This window comes from Artibeus jamaicensis, unplaced genomic scaffold, assembly GCF_021234435.1.
Source record: "Artibeus jamaicensis isolate MK-2021 breed Jamaican fruit bat unplaced genomic scaffold, CSHL_Jam_final contig_536, whole genome shotgun sequence".
NCBI classification, from domain to species: domain Eukaryota; kingdom Metazoa; phylum Chordata; class Mammalia; order Chiroptera; family Phyllostomidae; genus Artibeus; species Artibeus jamaicensis.
The window spans coordinates 3,601,500-3,617,532 of record NW_026521878.1 but is presented as its reverse complement, the minus strand read 5'-3'; the positions used below and the strand labels follow the sequence as shown (position 1 = coordinate 3,617,532).

The 16,033-nt window shown below is 44.0% G+C and overlaps 1 long non-coding RNA gene across 1 annotated transcript in view; it reads left to right on the top strand.

Annotated features, from left to right (window-relative positions):
• The window catches only part of LOC119061778 (uncharacterized), a 52,154-nt gene extending 45,250 nt beyond the window's left edge, over nucleotides 1-6,904 (top strand). Inside the window, exon 3 of the long non-coding RNA XR_005084853.2 lies at nucleotides 6,820-6,904. This is a non-coding gene — a long non-coding RNA (uncharacterized LOC119061778). The remainder of the gene's footprint in view (nucleotides 1-6,819) is intronic.
• Nucleotides 6,905-16,033: the final 9,129 nt, after the last annotated feature.

The window sequence follows — 16,033 nt, the reverse complement described above, 5'->3', positions numbered from 1 at the left end:
TGATTGCTGTTTCTAGAACTTTCCATACTATATTGAAGAAGTGGTAAAAGCAGGCACCCTTGTCTTGTTTGTGATCTTAGTGGGAAAGCTTTTAGTTTTTGCCCTTTGAGTATGATGTTGGATGTAGGTTTCTTTTATAAGTCCTTAATTATGTTGAGGTGTACTTCCTGTTTGCTGAATGTTTTTTTATCATAAATGGGTACTGTACCTTATCAAATTTTTTTCTGCATCTATTGATATGATCATATGATTTTTGTCTTTTCCCTTGTTTATGTGATGTATTATGTTTCTTTATTTGCAAATATTGTACCATCCTTGCATCCCTGGGATGAATCCCACTTGATCATGATCTTAAAATGGATTGCCAGATGCATTTTGCCAATATTTTGTTTAGAGTTTTAGTGTCTGTGTTCACCAGTGATATTTTCTTGTAGTTTTCTTTCTTTGTTGTATTGTTATCTGGTTTGGGGATTAGGATTATGCTGACTTCATAAAAAGAATTTGAGAGTCTTCTGTCTTCTTGGATTTTTCTGTATAGTCTGTGAATGATAGGAGTTAGTTCTTCCTTAAATGCTTTGTAAAAATTCTTCTGTGAAATTGTCTGGTCCTAGGTTTTTGTGTTGGGGGATTTTGATTACTGCTTTGATTTCATTAGCTGTTATTGGTTTGTTCAGGCTTTCTGCTTCTTATTCATTAAGTTTTAGAAGATTATATATTTGTAGAAATGTGTCCATTTAACTCAGGGTTTCAAATTTCTTGGCATAGAGTTGTTCATAATATTTTCTCTCACTCCTTTGGCAATTTCTGTGGTATTAGTTGTAATTCCCCCTCTACCATTTCTGATTTTATTTATTTGGGTCCTGTCTCTTTTTTCCTTGATGAGTCTGGTTAAAGTTTTGTCGATTTTGTTTCCCTTTTTGAAGAACCAGCTGCTGGATTTATTGAACCTTTAAATTGTTCTTTTAGTTTCTATGTCATTCATTCTGCTCTGATCTTGATTATTTCCTCCTTTCTACTAACTCTGGGCTTTGTTTGTCATTGTTCCTCCAGTTCTTGTAGGGTTAGGTTGTTTATTTGAAACATTTCTATCTTTTTTAGGTAGGCCTATTTGCTTTGAACTACACTTTTGGGACTGCAATGTCCCATTGGTTTTGGACTGTTGTGTGTTCATTTTCATTTGTTTCCAAAAAAACTTTTGATTTCTTTCTTGGTCTCATTATGAACCCATTTATTGTTTAATAACATGCTACTCAGTCTCCATGAATTTGAAAGCTTTTTAGTATTTTCCTTGAGGTTAGTTTCTATTTTCAGGCCCCTGTGGTCTGAGAAAATGCTTGACATGATTTCACTTTTCTTGAATTTGTTGAGGCTCGTTTTGTGTCCTATCATGTGGTCTGTCTTTGAAAATATTTTATGTGCATTTGAAAAGAATGTGTGTTTTGCTTCTTTGGAATGAAAGATTCTGTATACAGAATCCAGTGTGTCATTCAGTGCCACAATATCCTTGTTGATATTTTGTTTGGAAGATCTATCCATTGTTGAGAGTGGGGTGTTAAAATGCACTATTATAATTGTGTTACTGTCTATATCTTTCTTGAAGTCCTCCAATATATTACTTATATAATTGGATGCTCCTATGTTGGATGCATATAAGTTTACAATATTTATGTCTTCATGATCGATTCTTCCCTTGAATATTCTAAAGTGTTCTTCTGTATCACTTTTTATGTTTTTTTTGAAGTATATTTTACAGAGAGAAAGAGGGAGAAACATCAATGTGCATTTGCCTCTCATGCGCCCCTGACTGAGTATCTGGCCTGCTACCCAGGCATGTGCCCTGGCCAGGAATCGAACCAGTGACCCTTTGGTTCACAGGCTGATGCCCAATCACTGAGTCACACCAGCCAGGGCTCTTTGGGTTTCTCTTGATTGGGACCCTATGTTCTTCCTGGACTTGTGTGTCATTTTCTGTCATCATTTAGGGAAGTTTTCCATTATTACTTTTCCAAACAGGTTTCCTATCCCTTGCTCCTCTTTCTCTTCTTCTGGGATCTCTATTATATGGGTGTGAATCTGTTTCATGTTCTCCTACAGTTCCCTGAATCCCTCTTTGTTCTTTCTGAGTCTTTTTTCCTTCCCTTGATCTTTCTGGGAGTTTTTCCTAACTTGTCCTCTAGCTTGATGATTCAGCCCTCTAGCTTCATCTAATCTGCTTTTGATTCCTTCTACTGTGTTCTTCAATTCAGAATTTGTATTATTCTTCATTTCCTCCTGACTCATTGATAGTTTCTATGTTCTTTTTCATGCTGATATTGTTATCACTAAGTTCCTTGTGGCTTCCATGTAGTTTTTTTTTTTTTTAATTCTCACTGAGGTCCTTGAGCTTCCTTGTAACCATTGTTTTGAACTCAATATCTGATCATTGATTTGCCTTTATTCCATTTAGTACTCTTTCTGAGGATTACTCTTTTTCTTCCAGTTGTGGGTTGGTTCTCTGTCTTCCCATTTTGGGGGAGACTCTTCTCATTTGTTTCTGCTTCTTAAATTGATCTGTTTTGACTCTTAGTGGTGATTACCTTCTATGGTGGGAAACCCATGAGATTCAGTGGTGCAGTCTCCTTGATCTGCTGAACTTGATGCTTTGGGGATATCTCCATGCTGTTTGTGTTGGCTCTCTGAATGTAATTTGGTTTTGATTGCTTTTGTGTCGTTCTTGGCGGGTCCTTCCCTCCAGCTGTTTTACTGAGTGTCACTCCACCCACCATATCTTGTATGTTGTTGGGCAGGTGCTTCCAGAACAAAACCACAAAGTCCAGGAAACAAACCCTCATCTACACAAATAACTTTCCCTTCTGCAATCCCACTGTGAACACCAAGTGAACCATATTAATAAGGATATAAAGAGATTAAGACTATTATAATAAAGGAAATAAAATATGGCATCACCTACTGAAAGAAATGATTTTGAGAGGGTAGAGGAAGGAGCACTAATAAGAGTAGGGAATCAAAGCAATTCAAAGAGAGACAGTAAAATTTACATATCATAAATAAAAAGGGGAATGAAGGGAAAGGACGTGTATAGTATTAAATTTAAACAGGCATTTAAAACAACTGAAATAAAGTGAGGGAAAGAAAGAAAAGGGGACAAAAAGTAAATAGATAATAAAAAAATAGGAACCAAAGTGGAGATCAAGCTCCACCACAGCACTATGAAAAAAATGAGCTAAAATTAATATAGGTGGGATGGGAATAAGAAGGATGAAAGAAAGAAAGAAAGAAAGAAAGAAAGAAAGAAAGAAAGAAAGAAAGAAAGAAAGAAAAGCTTAAGAGATATCTAGAGTAAAAGAAAGTGATATTGAGATGAGGGAAGAAGAGGGAATACTAAGAGTAGGGAACAAAAATTAGGCTACTACAGGGAAACGTTAAATTTTCAGATAGAAAGAAAGTTTAAAATCTAAAAACAGGCAGAATGAAAGAGAGGAAAAAAGAAAGAAACATGCTAAGATGGGGCAAAATTAAAATTTGAGATGTAAAAAGCATAGGGGAACAGTAAAATTTGAGATTTGAAATAAAAACTTAGTGAACATCTAGAGATAAAATTGAAAAAGTGAAACAACAACTACCCTATCTACAACCAATGAGCAAAGATTACTGAAGATGGAGACAAGATGCAGGTATTTTAAGAGTGAGAAAAAGAGTATGAGGTGACCCTTGACAAGGAAATTGGATTTGAGAGGCTGGATGGGGAGAAACAGTAAGAGTGTGGAATCAAAAGAAGTTGTAGAAAGAAAGAAGACAAAGTTTAACATGAAAATAATAAGAGGAAAGAAGAAGGTAAAACAGGGTAAGAGAAGGGAGGGGCAAAATATGTGAACCGAAATGAACTATAGTATAAAATCTAGTGATTTAATGCATGAACTTGAAGAACAAGAAATGAATGTTAAAAGGTTATGCAGGAGAGAAAGTATAAATCATGGAGAAAACCAAGGTGGATTTCATCTCAGTAGTATCTAGTATTTACCACTGTTTTGTCTTTCTGGATCCACCTCTGGTGATGTCAGATGGTGCCCCAGTCTTGCCCTAGGCAGTCTGTTTGAGGTTTCCATAGATCCATTGTCCGTGGCTGACTTCTTCAGTTGTTAATCTAGTCACTCTGCACCCAGCAGTCAGGCTTAAGCAACACAGGGTGGGATAGGGTACTTTCTGTGATCCGGATATTGTTTCCCCTCAGACTGCTGCCACTCAGAGGGGAGTAGACTGCCTGAGCTTGATGGCTGCTGCAATATGAGCTTGACTAGGCAGCTACTCATAATTCTCTTCCCAAAACCTCTGCCCCCAGACTCTCCTCAAGTGTCTCTAGTCCCTTCTCTCCCCCTTTTTTCCAGAGCCCAGGGAAAGTGACTGCAAGTCAAAATTTATGCATTGGCCATTCGAACAGCTCTCTGTGTCTATAGTCATCAGTCTCTGGCAGAGAGCAACCCTGCCACTTTTCACACCTGAATGTCATCTCAGTATTGTTTTGGCTCTGGTACTCTATGCTGGGGATCGCTGCTGAGTTTTATATCCCCACTTCTCAGTGGGGTCCAGCCAGCCACTTAAACATCCCTCCAGCACCTCAGCTGCTGCTTGTGGGCACCCAGCCAGCCCTCTCATGTCTCCACTGCACTCCTTACCAGTCATGTTGTGCTGAAGCAGAGTCTTCTGTTTGTCTGTGCTTATAAGGCTTCTCTCTCACTATTGTTCAGTTGTTTGTTCTGGGTGATTTCTCCACAATTTAGATGGAATTCCAGATTGGTCCTGGGAGGAGGTTAGTGTAACTGCCACTCACTCATCCGCCATCTTGGATCTCTCCCACTGGGAAGCTCTTACTGTTTTTGGTTTATAAAACAAATGCCTTTCACAATAATCATTCATTCTCGCAGCATTTTATTCTGGCAGTATCATTTTTTTCTTAAATATAGAATTCCCCAGTGAAAGTATCTGGGCTGGTGCTTTCTTTTGAAGGGTTATTAATTATTGATTCACTTTCTTTGACTATAACTATTCAGATCATCTATTTCTTCTTATGTGAGTTTTGGTAGGTTGTGCCTTTGAAGGAATTGGCCCATTTCATCTTTGTTATCAAATTCATGGGCATGGACTTTTCAATAATATGTCTTTATTTTCCTTTTAGTTTCCATGGGATTAATAGTAATTGTCCCTTTTTCTCTTCTGACAGTAGTAACTTATGTCTTCTCTTCTTGGTTAACCTGGGTAGATGTTTATCAATTTTACTAATATTTTTTAAAGAACCAACTTTTGGTTTTGTTGATTTTCTTTATTAATTTCCTGTTATCAATTTCATTGATTTCTGCTCCATTTTTTATCCTTTCTTATCTTCTGTTTTTTTTTTTTTTTGCTATATTCCTTTCTCTAATTTCTTCAGGTAGAAGCTTAGGTATTAATTTTAGATCTGTCTTCTTTGCTAACAAGTGCAATCAATGCAATAAATTTCCTCCTAGCCCTGCTTTCATTCTGACCTACAGATTTTGATATCTTTCATTTTTACCCTAAGTATTTTAAAATATTTTCACAATATTGTTTTCTTTTGAGCCATATGTCATTTTACAATGTGTTGTTTAATCTTTAAATATTAAATCAATCTTGTTAAATTTCTAGTTTAATTGCTTTGTGGTCTGAGAACATAATTCTTTTTAAACTTGTTTAGATCTGTTTTATGACCCAGAATGTGGTCTACTTTGGTGAATATTCCATGTGATCTTGAGAAGAATGTATATTCTGCTGTTGTAGGGTGAAATATTCTGTAAATGCCAGTTAGAAATAATTGATGGTATTGTTCGTTTTAACAACATCCTCACTGATTTTCTGTCTTCTGAATCTGTCAACTATTAATAGAAGGGTGTCTCTTCTTCTTATAACACCAACCACTCTGCTTCAGCATGACCTCCTCTGAACTGATCCTATCTGCAATGATCTTATTTCCAAACGGGGGCACATTCTGAGGAATTGACGTGAGGACATCAACATAGCTTTTTATTTTGAAAGGGGGTGAGGGTTACAATTTAATCCATAACAGCATCATTCACAAGCCATTCCCACCTAGTGGGTGGTGGGCCATGGAGCCTGATGTGTAAAATCAGAGGCCTAGCTCCAGAGAAAGCAGTTTCAAATCCCAGCTCAGAATTAGCCCCAGCACAGCCCAGTGCCCCCACAGCAGCCTTTCATCATGAATATGGCTCTGTCTGTAGTACAGTGTAAACCCCACTCTTCCTGGTAGATGATACACGATGGGACAATGTTTCATGAGGAAGTGCCTTTGAATTTTGGCTGATGACAGAAGGATGAGAATTCCGGCAGCACATGACAACCTTGGTCTTTGTAGGAGGATACACAAGCTCATATCATTATCTGTTTAAATATCTGCCTCTGTCATCAGACCACCAGTGCCTGTGGCTGAATTAGTATGTTTATTCACTGCTGAGGGCAATACACACCTCAGTTCTGAAACTCAGGTGTGATGGGCCCATAGCTTCATTTTTTTCCAGGGATTAATTTTTGCCTTGAGGAGCTTAGTCTTGGTTAACTCAGGAGTCTTTTCCTCTTTCCCCAGGAACACACAAGTGTGGCAGGTGGGGCTTTGTAGAGATGAGTCAGGGTCAGCCCCAGGCTTCATGGGCTTCTTTGGTCCACTCCAATCAACATTTGTCATCCCTGAGAAACCCCAGCCAGCCAGGGCCTGTGCCACCACTTCTGTAGGTTGTATAACCCGTCCATACTCCTCTCTGCTTGGATACTGACCTGCTTCCTCCCTGCTCACAGGCCCAGGGATCATTCCATATTTCCTGATGTAGAACCCAGTGTGCCCCTCCCCGGCCCCAGAGCTGATTGGATGAGGTCTCATTGTATCCCATCAGGTATGTAGGGGTCAGCCCAGAGCTCCCACACCAGGTTCGGCCACAGGGACCTCTGGGGAGTTCAACAAGGTCCCACCCTCCACAGGGCAGGGGGAGGAGGCTGGCCCTTCTGGCTTTCTGGCGGCTATGTAGTGCCTGGGGCTCTTTCATGCCCTCCCCACAGCTCCCTCACTGTGGGGCTGTGAGAGGCCAACACAGGGCTCCTTCTCAATGACCCTCTGGGGTGTTGGGGTGTCTACAAGGGAGCCATTATAATGAGGGCATGTGGAGGGGGGAGGACAGGACAGTAAAGAGCTGGTGGAGTAATGGATGGGGCCCCATGGCCTCAAGAGGGGCAGGAATGGAGCACTGGGGCCAGTGTAGGTGGTGACATCAGAAAATACAGACATGAGGGAGGATTTGTGACAGGGTAGCTGTCATTGGTGGCTTGATGGAGTTCAGGCTTTCTAGGGCATTTGCCTGGAAGCAAAGCAGCACCTGGAGAGTCCACTAAGACTCCAGACCCCCAGGTCCCTTAGCCCCCCAAGCTGTCAGGCTCATGGAGTCTTAGGAAAAATCATTTAGTCACATGTGGGCAGGTGTGGGTTTGCTCCTTTCCATGTCAGGTTTCCTGAGGTCTAGTGCTAGAAAATTTCCAGCATTGTTCTGGGAAGTCTCAAGGTTTTTCCTGAGATCCAGAGAGTAGGGGACATTACTGCATGAGTGACAAGTGACACACAGAGGGGTTTCTTCTCTGACTTTCACCACTGGTCCTTCTTCTGAGCCAGGGCAGAGAGCCAGGAGGACAGGGGTGGGTATGGGGCCTGTGCCTGGCTCACTGGGTCCTAGAACACAGCCTTGGGAAGGCTCAGCTGTGTGGGTTCTTGCTTCTGAGCAACACTCACTATTACCCCTGGTGCCCTGGCCCCCCCTTGGCTAGTAATGTCCATGAACAAACTGGGCTGTCCCTGTTCATTCCAGGAGATTTCTGAGCCCAGACATCTTTCTGGCACCAAAGTTCAGGGACTGGCCCTTGACGGTCCCATGCAGGGGCTATTGGAAGAGTGTGGATGTGCCCAGGAAGGAGGGGCCAGTCTAGAGCACCAGCCTGCCCTGCTCTCAGGCAGCCTCCCCAGGGCAGCAAGCAGCCGGGATGCAGCCCCAGCCCAGGTGACTCAGGCTGTAGAAAGGATGTGCTCTGTCTCTGGCCCAGGTACTACCTTCCACAGTGTCCATCAAGACCTTGGTTTTCTGATCCTTATAGTGCACACAGTTGTGCTGCAGGCAGGCCCTCCCAGTCACTCTCTCTAAAATTCTCTGCTCCTCAGGTCACAAAGATAGACCCTGATGGAAAAGAGGCAGACAACTGTGATTCTAGAGCCCTATGCTTGGGTCAGACTCTCATTCTCTGCATCAGCAGCAATGAAGAAGAAACATGTGTATTTTGTTCTTCTCCCCAGACCACATTCTCCCACTCCTCTTTCCTCTTCCTCTTCCTTCTCATGGGTTTCCCACTCTCTGTGTCCTCCACAGGCCCAACCTTCTGGACCTTGGCCTGTCCCGCCCCCTGTCCCCTCATCTGACCACAGCAAGTTTTCATCTGTCACCAGTAGGGCCACTCCTCTCCTGCCAGTTCGCAAGGCCAGTAGCCTCCGCATGGTCTGGGGTCACCCTTACTCCTTGCCTTGTCAATCCCCATTCCTCTCCTTCCTTTCCCCTTGCCCAAGTGGTCTTCCACACTGCTAGTCATTGGCCTCTAATCCCAAAACTAACTCCTGATCCATTTCCGGCTTCTGGCTCCCTGGTCAGAGGGTTCACCTTTCCCCACCTCCCAGTGAGTCACCACTTCCTGCCCCATATCCTCTCCATGGGGCCATCCTGCAAACTTCCCCAGGGGCCCTAATTCCCTGCCACAGGGGACCACTCAAAGATTCAAGTGTCAGATACCTCTTCTGCTCAGCATACAGAATATAGAGGGAAGAGGCCACAGGTAATCCTGGTGGGACCCCTAGAAATCCAGCAAGCCCTCTGTCCCTGTGGTCTTCACAGTAACATGTCTTCTCAGGCATGTGGGTGTCTAGCCCGTGTCACTGGGTGGATGCCTTTCCTGAGCATTGGTGGAGAAGCGATGGTGCCCTGTGCCTGGTGTATATCCCACTCCCCAAACCAGCCTCTCTGGGAGAAAGTGACTAGGTCCCTCTGGCAAAACAAGGACTGTCTGGGCTGGGGGTGGGGGAGGGGACTGTGGCAGTGGGAAGAGAGGTGAATGCTGTAAGGTATTGGGGCCTGGAGGCTGGGGGAGGTCAGGGACCCCGCTGGGGCAAAGCGCCCTGTTCACTCTAGTCCTGGGAACTCAGAAGGCAGTTGCTGAGCTCTGCAGTTGAGCTGGCTCTCAGCTTCACTGGGTCAGGGACATGTTCCTGCAGCCTCCCTGGGGCAGGCTGTAGGTCTCTGAGGATGTGGGAGAAAGTTGCACCTAGAGGTGAAGGCTGCCTGTCCCTGAGGTCCTTCTGGGGACTCGGGGGACCCCCACACCATCCTTCCCTCCTTTCCCTGCAGGGCTCTGGACAGCCAGAGCTATTCCCATTTCCCATCTCTGGCACCAGCAAGGATAGCCGTGACTGGCTGGACATTGGAGAACTCATGTTCCAACTCTTCTGTTGGTCCAGCTGACCCAAGCAGCTTGAGAGTGGATGGCCAGCAATTGACAGTTCCTCCATGGCTCTAGGAAGGTGAGCCTGGGTACTGCTGACTGAATGTGGGAAGGGGGACCCCTGGATACTCAGAAACCACACAGGCTGCCTGCCCCTCAAAGGGGGCCCACCTGGGCTGGCTGTCCTGACCACAGCCTGCTGTGCTCAGGGTCCAGAATGTTGCTTTCTTTTGTCCTCTGTAGCCTCCTCAGTTTTGATCACCACGTTTGGGCCCAGTGAAATCAAGCACTGGAGACACACTCTGTGACTGGTGCCCCCTCACCAGGAAGCACAGCATTTGGAGGCCATGAGAGCCTTACCCCTCCTGCCCATGGCCTCTAGTTTGCACAAGTTCATCAGGTGAATGCAGCTGCCAGGACCCCAAGTTAGGGCTCTGCTTTCTAATGCTAAGAGCATATGGGAAGTCAGGCAGAGTTTGAGGAGCTCCATAAGACCCTTCCTGCATGGTAAGCCCCTTCTCTTCTCTGTCCATCTGCTAGAGGGGTGAGTCTCACCCTGAGTGGAGCCTCTGTGTGGTCCTAATGCCCCTGTGGGGCACAGGCCAAAAGCCAAGTAAGAACTCCCTGCCGGAGGCTCCAGCATCCCCAGGCGCGGCATGGCAAGGCTGGAGGGTTGGCAGACTGACTGACTCTGGAGCTGCCTCCCAGCTGCAGCCCAGGTGCTGTCCAGTCAGGGGAAGAGTCATAGCCTGACCCTGCTTCCAGAAGAATGACCACTTGTTCTACTCCTGCACCTGACCTCCACATTTTCCCTGTCCATTGTCTCTCTCAACACACACTCAGCAGTCCTCCAAATCAGATATGGGTCATCTTGGTCTTTGTGAGACCACATATCACTTTGCAAACCTGGTCTCTCCCCATTCTTGATGGGGTAAATGGACACATTTGGAGTTGAATAATAACTCCATGGGACAGGAGCCTTGTTCCCTAGGGCTCCTCAGCCCCCAGTGCAAAGCAAAGGAAAAACTGGGTTCTTGGAGGCTTAGCCCAGGTCCCAGGGCTACAGGGCAACTGAGAAACGTGGGGAAGAAGCTTGTGGGGAGGGGTTATGGTTGGCTAGTCCCCTTGCTCTCATCTTGCAAACTTGCCCTCTCAAGAGATGTATCTGACCTCTAAGAGGGGAGGTGGGAGCCACGTTGTAGCCACTTTCCTTTCCAAGTGCAACTTTGGGGGCAATGTTTTATGAGCTCTTGAGAAAGATGACCCTTCTACCAACAACAGAAGTTGCTGTTTGACCTGGAAGAGCTGCAGCTGTAGTCACCGTTCCCATGAAGACATGATTGGACTTGGAGGGTTTATTTCTTCCACCCAGAAGGACGTCCTGCTATTCTCTGAGAGAAGTGAAAGGGAGGCAAGGTCATGAGACCTGCAGGAGAGCTCCAGGCTGCTCCAGGGCTGAGGGGGGAGGTTGGTGGTGCTCCAGGGCCCAGGGCCTCCTTGGAGCCCTTCTGCTAGGGCTCCCAGAGACTTCCGTGTTGCCCAGAGCTGGTCAAATGGAGCCTAAAGAGGGCGAGTGATCTCCCCTGACTCTCCTCACTTCAGGCTCCCAGCACCACTCAGCCTGCTCTCGTATTTCCTCCAAGTGGTAGAAAATAGTTGTTAAAACCACTTCACAGAAGCAGGGGCAGAAGACAAGGGTATGTGGGGCTGACTGGATCATTTTCTGGTAACCTGGTTACAGAAAGATAATTTTGATTGTTGTTCTTACTGTGTTTTATAATGAATAAATGCTGTTAAATGGTCTTTTGTAAAGAAAATTGATTCCGTCTGAAGCCCATCCTGACAGCTTCACTTCCTCAAGCAGCAGCTCAGAAGGCCCTGGCCTGAGTTTTTACATGACCCACTGACCATCAGTATGAGCATGAGTAGCCAAACTTTGGAGCATTCACACATTTAGCTCTCCTTGATACATTTTCTCTAGTCTTTTTAGTGATCCAACAGCATCTGTGCTGCATACTGTACAGATCTTGAGAAATTAGCATTAATGTTGTTCTAGATGAGACCTGCGTCATGTGATTTTTCTTTTTGTTTTTAGTTTTTTTAATTTATTTTTATTGATTATGCCATTACAGTTGTTCTATTCCCCTCCTCATTCCCCTCCACCCTACCCCCATCCCCTCCATTACCCCCCTTTAGTTTATGACCATGTGTCTCAAGTTCTTCAGATTCTATATTTCCCATACTATTCTTGCCCCTCCATCAATTTTCTATCTACTGTCTACACTACTTATTTTCTGTACCTTCTCCCCCCTTTTCCTCCTCCCACTCACCTGTTGCTAACCCTCCTTGAGATCTGCATTTCTATATTTCCACTCCTGATCTAGCTGTCCTTTTAGTTTGCTTTTGTTTTAGGTGTGGTTGTTAATAACTGTGAGTTTGCTGTCCTTTCACTGTTCATGTTTTTTAACTTCTTTTTCGTAGATAAGTCTCTTTAACATTTCATATAATAAGGGCTTGGTGATGATGAACTCCTTCAATTTGATCTTATCTGAGAAGCACTTTATCTGTCCTTCCATTCTAAATGAAAGTTTTGCTGGATAGAGCAATCTTGGTTGTAGGTCTTTGGATTTCATGACTTGGAATACCTCTTTCCAGCCCCTTCTTGCCTGTAAGGTCTATTTTGAGAAATCAGCTGACAGTCTGATGGGGACTTCTTTGTAGGTGACTGTCCCCTTAGCTCTTGCTGCTTCTAGGATTCTCTCCTTCATTTTAATCTTGGCTAATGTAATGATGATGTGCCTTGGTGTGTTCCTTCTTGGGTCCAAGTTCTTTGGGACTCTCTGAGCTTCCTGGATTTCCTGGAAGTCTATTTCCTTTGTCAGATTGGGGAAATTCTCCTTTATTATTTGTTCAAATAAGTTTTCCACTGGTGGCTCTTCCTTTCCCTCTTCTGGTACCCCTATAATTCGGATGTTGGAGCATTTAAAGATGTCCAGGAGTATCCTGAGACTCTCCTCATTTTTTTGAATTCTTGCTTCTTCACTCTTTTCTGTTTGGCCATTATTTGCTTTCTTCTGGTCCACTCCATTGATTTGAGTCCCAGTTTCCTTTTCATCGCTATTGGTTTCCTGTGCAATTCCATTCATTTCAATTAGTTTTGCCTTCATATGTTTGTCTAATTTGTGGCTATAATCAACCAGTTCTGTGAGGATCCTGATCACCAGTGTTTTAAACTGTGCGTCTGAGAGTTTTGCTATTTCTTCATCGCTTAGATTTATAGGCTCTGGGGCTTTGAGATCTTCTTGAGCCATTTTTGGTCTGTTCTCACCCGTTAAGTATGAGTAGTGGAGCCTTGGACTCTCAGGTCGCTGGGTTGTGATGCTGTATGTGGGGGCGTGGTCAGAGCGGGGAAATGGTGGCACCCTCTGCTGCCGCTGGAGTAGGGCCTGCTCAATCCCGTAGTCTCACCGCCCACCCCCTCCTGTCTATCTGCACATGAAAGCACGACCACAGTCAACCTGCAGCCCTGCCCCCTCGCTGTTTACGCAGGGGCGCTAGCTCGGTCACTCACTAGGTCCAACCCTGCACCTGGGTTCCGTGTGCCTGAGTTCGTCTGACTGAGTTTTTCTGTACAACCCAGCTCCGACAGCTGCTGGTTTCGCCCCTCTTACCAGTCACGCCGAAGAATTTGTTGTTATCAAACTTCCGAAAAGTTCAATTTTCTGTGTTCTGGCTGTGTTTTCTGTTGCTAATATTTAGTTGTCTCTAAACTTTGTTGTGAAAGAAAGCACGGCTTCTTCACCTATGCCTCCATCTTGGCGGAAGTCCTGATTTTTCTTTTTTTAAGATTTTATTTATTTATTTTTAGAGACAGGGGGAGGGAAGGAGAAAGAGAGGAAGAGAAACCTTAATGTGTGGCTGTTTCTGGAACATCCCCTATTGGGGACCTGGCCCACAACCCAGGCATGTGCCCTGACTGGCAATTGAACCAGTGACCCTTTGGTTCACAGCCTGTGCTCAATCCACTGAGCTATCCCAGCCTGGGCTGTTGTTCTTTCTGAATGAGCTTGGGCAAGACTTTTTTCAATTGTTTCCATTTTTACCCAGAATCCACAAAACAGGTAGTTGCTAATTATTATATACTATATTTTTATGTAATGTTAAATCATAAGGCCCAAACTAAAATGAGGGCCATCTTATTCAAGGAAACCAATTTAAAACTTTCTTAAATGCATTAGATGAGCTGAATATTTGCAAAACAAATGCAAGAGCAAAGAAACAAACACACAAAAAACAAAAAGAAAGTGACTTTTTCAGCATATGGCCCACTCACAATGTACTTGGAAGTACAGAAAAACAGAGGTGATATTAACTTCAGGGATGGATGTGAAATACTTGAGACAGTTGACCTTTAGGCCTTTTTAAATCTACACTGTGTGTGTGGTGAGGGTGACCTGTCCCAGGCCTGGATCCCAGGCCTCCTGCGAAAACCACATCAGTGGGGGGATCAGTCTTCCTGGACCAGCCTCACCAGGGAAAATTTCCAGCCAGCACTTGTTATTTAGGGTCTTAGCAGCATAGAGACCAAACTTTGGGCCTGGTGATCCAAGTGTCAGAGCCTGAGAGTGGTGAGCGTGAGAATGACCACTCCCTGTACATGAAAGATACTCAGAGGAATGCCAGTTTACACAATGGCAAAGAATCAAATCAAATTCTTTCTCCATCCCTCTGCTTCAAGCTTCTCACAAATTCCCAGAACAACCAAGGCACCAAGGAGCTTATGTGGGAAGGTCCAAGGTAATTTTCCTTATGCTGGTGAATGATTTTAATTATGGCTAGATTTCAGGCTTGGTAGCTGAACAGAAGTCAATAGCATTCATTCAATAATCTAGGTTTTCTCTCATGTTAGCCTCATATGAAGTAAAACACCACCAAAGTTTGGAAGTGGAGAACTTCCACCTGGTGCATCAGGGGAGGCTGAACAGATGGGTGGGAATTTGGAGGGAACCTCCCTTAAAGGAAGGATGGCACTGAGATGGAGGAGGACGGGGCAGGGAGGTGAAGGTGTGTCCCACAGGCACGTCTGAGCCCAGAAACCAAAGGTAAGTGAATAGAATGAACTTCTGGGATAAAACTAAATCTGAAACATATCCAAAATTTTATTTCAAAAGTCAACGGGCCAAACTTTGAAAGTTTGAGGTTTTGGAGCAGAGATCATTATTTCTTGGCCCTGTCAATGGTGAGATTTCTCCCATAGTTACTCTGCTGAACATCTGCCAGACTAAGTTTTCTACTGAGGCCGGTGGATGTTATTCTCTGAGGTAGGAGCAGAAGGTTCTGGGGGAACCTGGGCTACTCAGCATCATTATATTTATCCCCACAAAGTGTCCCAGTTTGGGCAATGCATTATAACTGTCACTCTAATTGTCATTTATTTTTTAAATTGCAGTAAAATTTACCATTTTAACAGGGTGTACAGTTTGATGACATTCAATATATTCTCACTGTTGTGCCACCATCACCACCATCCATCTCCAGAACTCTCTTCATCTTGCAAAACCGAAACTCTGTGCTCACTGGGTATCAGCGCCCTACCCCACCGCCAGCTTCTGGCAACCCCCACTCTACTCCCTGTCTCCCTCTGCTCTAGGTCTCTCACGTATCTGTGATCAGTCACACAGTGTTTGTCTTTTTCTTACTGGCTTATTTCACTTAGCATAATGTTTTTCAAATTCATTCATGTTATAGCACATGTCAGTTTCCTCATTTTTTAAGGCAGGGTGGTGTTTTACTGTGTATATGTACAAATTCCATGTTTATTCATCAACCTGTAGACGGACACTCAGTTGTTCCCAGGTATTGGCTATTGTGAACATGTGTTGTGTCTCTGCTTTCAGTTCCTTTCAGTTCAGGAAGTGGACTTGCTGGGTCATGTGATCATTCTCTCTTTAATTCTTTGAGGAACTTCCATACTGTCTCTGTCAGTGGCTACACCACTTCACATCCCCATCGAAGGAGCATAAGAGTTCCAACTTCTCCACATGCTCTCCAGTACTTGCTTTAAAAAAAATAGTCATCTTCAAGAGTGTGAAGTGGAATCTCACTGTGGTTTTGCCTGCAATTCCCTAATGATTGTGATGTTGAACATCTTTTCAGGTGCTTAATGTCCATCTGTATCCTTTGGGAGAAATGTCTATTCAAGTTCCTTGCCCATTTTTGAGTTAGACTATTTATTTATTTATTTTGCTTTAGGGGTTCTCTATGTATTCTGGATAATACTCCCTTATGGAATATGTCATGCATTTTGTTTTATATGATTTCTTGTAAAACTCTGAGATATATAGAGTTCCCAAATTGGGCTTTTACTTAAGTTACTCAGTCTGAATCATAAGTGAATTGTATCACTAAAAATTAAATACTGCCTGTATTTTAGCCTTTCAAGTCCCAGGAGTTTCACTTGGGATTTGAGCAAATGGTAGGAAATTCA